Source organism: Micromys minutus, assembly GCF_963924665.1.
Source record: "Micromys minutus genome assembly, chromosome: 7".
Taxonomy (NCBI): Eukaryota; Metazoa; Chordata; class Mammalia; order Rodentia; family Muridae; genus Micromys; species Micromys minutus.
The window spans coordinates 67,886,954-67,892,953 of record NC_137976.1 but is presented as its reverse complement, the minus strand read 5'-3'; positions in this window follow the sequence as shown (position 1 = coordinate 67,892,953).

Here is a 6,000-nt window from a genome sequence, read left to right as displayed (position 1 = left end):
TGTGTGTGTGTGTGTGTGTGTGTGTGTGTGTGTGTGTGTGTGTGATGCAAGGTGGGTGCTTAATCAGTGTGTGCTGAATTCATTAACTTTATACATGGTTACGAGGCACTTAATAGGGTGCAGGTGGGACAACGGTTAGCTTCAGTCATAGGTGGTGCAAGTCATGGGACACAATAGCAGCCAAACCAGTTTTTCCTAAGAGCTCTTGCTGTCTAGGCACCTGCTGGGACAGAAGGTACATGTGCCTTGTTTTCCAGGGCTCTTGCCAGCAGCTGTATATTTGTATCTGTGCACAAAAGAACCCTTACCTTATCTCTTACCCAGATCCTTACCAATTCAGTCACACAGGCCCAGAAAGGGAGGGGGAGCCCACTTCTAAGAAGGTCAGCAGAAGCAGTGACCAGTCCAGACATAAGAGTTCACAATGAATCAAACTCTCCATTTCTAGTCTGGAGAAGCCGGCACTGAACATACTGTAACAAGTCGAAAATAATTATAGAAAGGCAAACTCATTAGATCTACAATTAAAGAGGGTTTGGTTTTTTTTAACCTTCAAAAACCTTAACTCCCCAAACACAAGAGATTTGTATGTGTCTAAACTGGGATGCGTATTTGTTAATAGACTGAAATAAATAGATACTGTTGTACAATCATGCAGAGAGCCCAGACAGGTGAGTGGAGGTTGCTGGGGCTCATTTGCATTCAGTTATCAAAATAAGATATGAAAAGCACCTCACAGGAGAAAGCAGGACTTTTGAACAGTGATATTTTGCAGTTCAGTGATTCCTAATGATTCCCGAGATGCTGGTGCCCGTCACTGAGCGTAACCACTCTTCCCGTGCGCTTGTCTTTACTTAGAGAGGATGCTGATGGCAAAGAAGAGAACTGCCCTTTCTACACAATGTAACCACCTGAGGACGCTTCGTGGCTGTTTCTCTTACTTATCTAATCAAGGCTAATATTTCCTTTACTATAAAGGAATATGGCTGCTGAGTGAGGCGGGGTGTGGAAAGAACCAGCCATATAGAGATAGGACACGTTGACAAAGCTTTTTAAAAAATTGAATCTTTCAGTGTGTGTGTGTGTGTGTGTGTGTGTGTGTGTGTGTGTGTGTGTGTGTGTGTGGAGACCAGTAGCCAGCTCTGTGGAGTCAGTTCTCTCTTTCAGTGTTTCCAAGGGGCAGGGATCGGCATGCACTTGGACCAAGCACCTTCGCCTTCTGAAGAGTCTCAGCTACTGCATGGAATAACCTCTTAATGTTTACTAGTTTCTTCCCCTCTGTGTAAATGCTCTGTCTCATTCCCTATGCAGTTTGGAGAAATGTCACCCGAGTGGCATTGACAAGACAACTGTGGAGCAGAATCAATTTCCCTGTAAATGCTATATGTCTAGGTGTGGAAGGTCTCTTCCTTACTCTTTCTCCATCTGACAAAGTGGGGGTGATACTACTGTGGCTTACTCCTGACTTCTCTGCTCTCCCTGGGTAGAAAGAACAGTGATGTACTGGTGAGTCGAAGCCTGGGTACCATCTCTCCATTTCTTTCCTTTCTTGATCTAGTTTGCCTTTTTGGAATGGTCCAGTGTAAACACAGAAAGCATAACCATGTGTGAGGTGTGTGTATATGTGTGTGTGTGTGTGTGTGTGTATGTGTGTGGTGTGTTTGTATGTGTGTGTGGTATGTGTGTGTATGTGTGTGTGGTGAGTGTATGTGTGTGGTGTGTGTGTATGTGTGTGTAGGTGTATGTGTGTATGGTGTATGTGTGTGTGTGTATGTGTGTGGTGTGTGTGTATGTGTGTGTGGTGTGGTCTGTGTATGTGTGTGTATGTGTGTGGTGTGTGTGTGTGTGTGTATGTGTATGTGTGTGTGGTGTATGTGTGTGTGGTGTGTGTGTATGTGTGTGTATGTGTGTGGTGTATGTGTATGTGTGTGTGGTGTATGTGTGTGTGGTGTGTGTGTGTGTGTGTGTGTGGTGTGTGTGTATGTGTGTGTGGTGTGGTCTGTGTATGTGTGTGTATGTGTGTGGTATGTGTGTGTGTGTGTTGATGCTCAAAGATCTGCATAGCACACATGAAACTTGGGTTCAATCCCAGCACAGAATAAATAAAAACGCCTGAAGAAAGACCATGCACATGAGAGGAGCCTTTCTGGACTCATCACTGCTGGGTCTGGTAAGAAGGTATGTAAGTCAGCACTATCCTGGGTCCAGTGTTACAATCCATCTTACCCATCCAGTCTCTCCAGCGGGTATTTACTGTGCAGTTAGTCAATTAAAGCAATTGCACAACAGAAAAATCAAATAGCTCAACTCATTGCTTCTTCCAGAGTTGTTGCTTCTACGGTAACTGGGGGACACGTTTGCTGTCACCTCCAGTGTCCTCTACTGCCTCTTACAACAATTCCCTTTCCTGAGACTTCTGGCTGACTAGCAGCGAGGAAAATGGTGGGCACCGGGACGGTTTCTACACTTTCTTTCCCCCCTCAGGGCTCTAAAAGCTGAAGTGGTTCCTACCCATTATCTTCACCACCTCCCAAGGGTAACTCCCCTCAAGGGATGTCTCTTTTCTACAGACAAACACATACTCTGTTTTATTTTTTCTGCCCTCTTTTCTTCATTTATCATAGTCTCTTTGTCTCTGTCATAACCTGACCCACCGCTCCCTTGGTCCAACAACCCCAAGAGCAGTTTGAACCAAAGTTCAAGTGAGAGGTAGAAGAAGGTTTTCATATTCTAGTGAAATTAGATATTACACAGAAAACACTTCCCCAGCCTCAAACAATTCTTTCAAAATACCCAGATGGTACTGTGGGAAATTCTGCAAAAGTATTATCAGTAATCTATCAGATGTTTTTCTCAGGCACCAACATTCTGCCCAAGGTAAAAAGAAAACAAAACAGAAGTTCTGCCCTACATGATGACTAGTGTCACACTATTTTTGACACGTTCAAGTCTTGCTTCAACTAGGTTGTAGGGCAGGAGCCTTTGGAGTGAGATTGGGGTTTGCTGGTAGAATCGTTATCCAGTAGTTATGCCTCAAATCCTAAAGAGTCAACTCTGGAGATCCCTGGACCCAACTCATAAGTAAGATGCTCAAGTCCTGTAAGCCTTGAAGAATTCCTCTAGAGAGTCAGCAGATGAAGAAAAGCAGGAGATGGTCAGTCTGGCCTCTCTAAGTAGGTAAAAAAAGGGGAGGGCAGGAGTTATTATATATAATACATACATATATATATAATTCAGTCAGTGTCTTGGGGTGGCTCACTTACCCCGGAGGAAGGCTCTGTGCCAGTTTCAGCACTGCCTTGATAAGCATCTGGATATGTGAGGTTCTTGGTTGACTTGGGGGTCCTCAGATCACCTGCCAGGCTCTCTTGCCAGTCTGCTCTCTTATCTAAGTAGTCTGAAGAGAAGAACTGTAAGTCTGGATCCATGGTCGCCGTGCATGACTTAGCTGTCACATCTGTCATGCAAAAGCAGCTGGGCTTGGGACCGCATGGATTACAAAGTAGGGGTTATGACTTTGTGGGTTTTGTTAAAAGAAAAATGTCTTACAAGGTAAAGTTCAGCAGCAGATGATGTGTGGAACACTCTCTAGGTTTTCCATGACATGGCCTTCTAGGGCCAGGGCATCCTTCTGGATTTGCTGAGGGTGTGTGCTTTCTTTCTAAAGGTCACGTACCCGAACATATGGATGTGTTAACAGCGGGCTGGCTGACTGGCTTTCTTGTGCTAGTGGGTGTGACTGTTTATAAGAACTTTTGGGGAAAGCTGAATCCTTAACACTTGGGAACTCAGGCACTCATAGGAAGCTAGTTTCTGGAACAGACCCTTTTGTATGTCCAAGAAAAGAAGCCTTCTTCCAGACCTCATTAAAAGCTGGATTTGGAACCGAGCACGATCAGCCTGTGAGAGAGAGGCTGAATCTGAGTAAGAATGTAATTCCTCCCACCAGAAAAAGGAAATAGAGCTTCCTTTCCAAGAGGGCTAACCGAGAATGGCATCCCAGGGATGTTTTTAGGTAATCATGCTTACAGCAGAGTAGAACAGTGAGAAAGCAGTTACAGTTGCCTATGGGGGGGGGAGTAGAGGGGGGAGGGTGGGGGAAGTGGGGGAGAGTTGGGGTTGGCATGCCTCACTGGTTGAGAGCCCTTACTGATCTTGCAGAAGACCCAGATTCTGTTCCCAGCACCCACATCACAAAGCCCACAACTGCCGATAACCATAGTTGTAGTGGACCCAATGCCTCCATGAGAACCTCATGCAGGTAAACTCTCTCGCACACGTACACTTAAATAAAAACAATAGATAAGTCTTTGTTTGAAACTGAAAATGTGCTTGCAGATTAATCTCATTGACAACTACGTCCTATCTTACCTTCTTCTCCAAAATACTTTTTGTTTTTTTTCCTTTTCTTTTTTTTCTTTTTTCTTTCTTTCTTTCTTCCTTCCTTCCTTCCTTTATTTCTTTCTATCTTTCTTTCTTCCTTTCTTTCTTCCTTTCTTTATTTCTTTCTTTCTTCCTTCCTTTCTTTATTTCTTTCTATCTTTCTTTCTTCCTTCCTTTCTTTCTTTCTTTCTTTCTTTCTTTTTTTCTTCCTTCCTTCCTTTGTTTCTTTCTATCTCTCTTTCTTCCTTCCTTCCTTTATTTCTTTCTATCTTTCTTTCTTCCTTTCTTTCTTTCCTTCTTCCTTTCTTTTTGAGAGTGTTTTTCTGTGTACCTAGGCTGTCTTGAACCTGACTCTGTAGACCAGGCTGGCCTGGAACACAGAAATCCACCTACCTCTGCCTCTGCCTCCTGAGTGCTGGAATTAAAGGTTTGAGCTACCACAGGCTGGCTTCAAAGTACCTTTGAGAGTCACTTTATCCACAATTCTTTGATCCTCCTGGCTACTGCCCTCCCTGTCTCTTGTTTAGCTTTTCTCACCCTCTTCTCTAATTTCTAAAGAAAACTGTTTTGCATACCACACCAAGAAGTCTAATCGGTAAGGGTAGGCAAGGTCCATCAGACCACAGAAGCCTGTTACTCACCCCTGTCTATACCTTTGTTCAGCTGTTGAATTTGAGACTCAGGCTCAGAGGCTGCTGAGATTGGAGAAGGGGGGAAAGAACTAAATGAGATGGAATTTGGCAACAAAAGATTGCTGGGAATGACCAGAGCTCACAAAGCATTGACCCAACCCACAGGTAGCCAGTCCTTACAAGTGGATGTAAAATACACACAGGAGCACTACCAGGGCACACTCAGTGACTAATGTATAACTCCTTTATTTAAAAAGCATGCAGGCAAAGAACCTGAAAAATCCCATGTTTTCCAAAATAAAAATCAGAACTCAAATGCAGCCTTTCCATTTGGCCCTACCACACCTTCACAATGACCCCCATCTGTGGCTTGTTGTGGTATTAGCACACTTTGTTTTATTCAGTGGCAGAATATTTATGATCCAGTCACAAGGCTAAGGTGTACTTAAGAGAGCATCTCACATGTTAAACCCTCCATATGCGTTGCCAAGTCTTCAGTCATCTGTTTAAAACACTCACTTCTGGGGACTTGCTACCTCCCAGGTAACGCATTCCACCCTTGCAAATTCGAACAGCCCTGATGGCTAAAAAAGCAACAGTTATAACACATGTAGTTAAATCCTTCATCAGATGAAGCTAGTACCTTCTGCCTTTTCCCAAACAAGGCAGCAAAGCTCTGCTTTAGAAAAAAATAATAATAAAGAGTAAAGAAAATAAATCCAGGAAGGCATTTCAACAAGGAAAAAGCACAAAAGAGTTCTAGCTCCAAGTGTCTCATTGTTGCTCAGAGGTTTGGGTCTGGACTGTGCGCATCTCCTAAGAGACAGGGAGATGGAAAGACACCAAGGCAACCACCCTGCCTTGTTTACCAGAGGAATTAAGGGTGCCTTCACAGCTGTGCTGAGCGGAAGTATTTAGACAGAAGGCTGTGTGGTCTCAGGCTTCATAGTGACTCACCAACAAGGCTGTCGATCTGAACTATTGG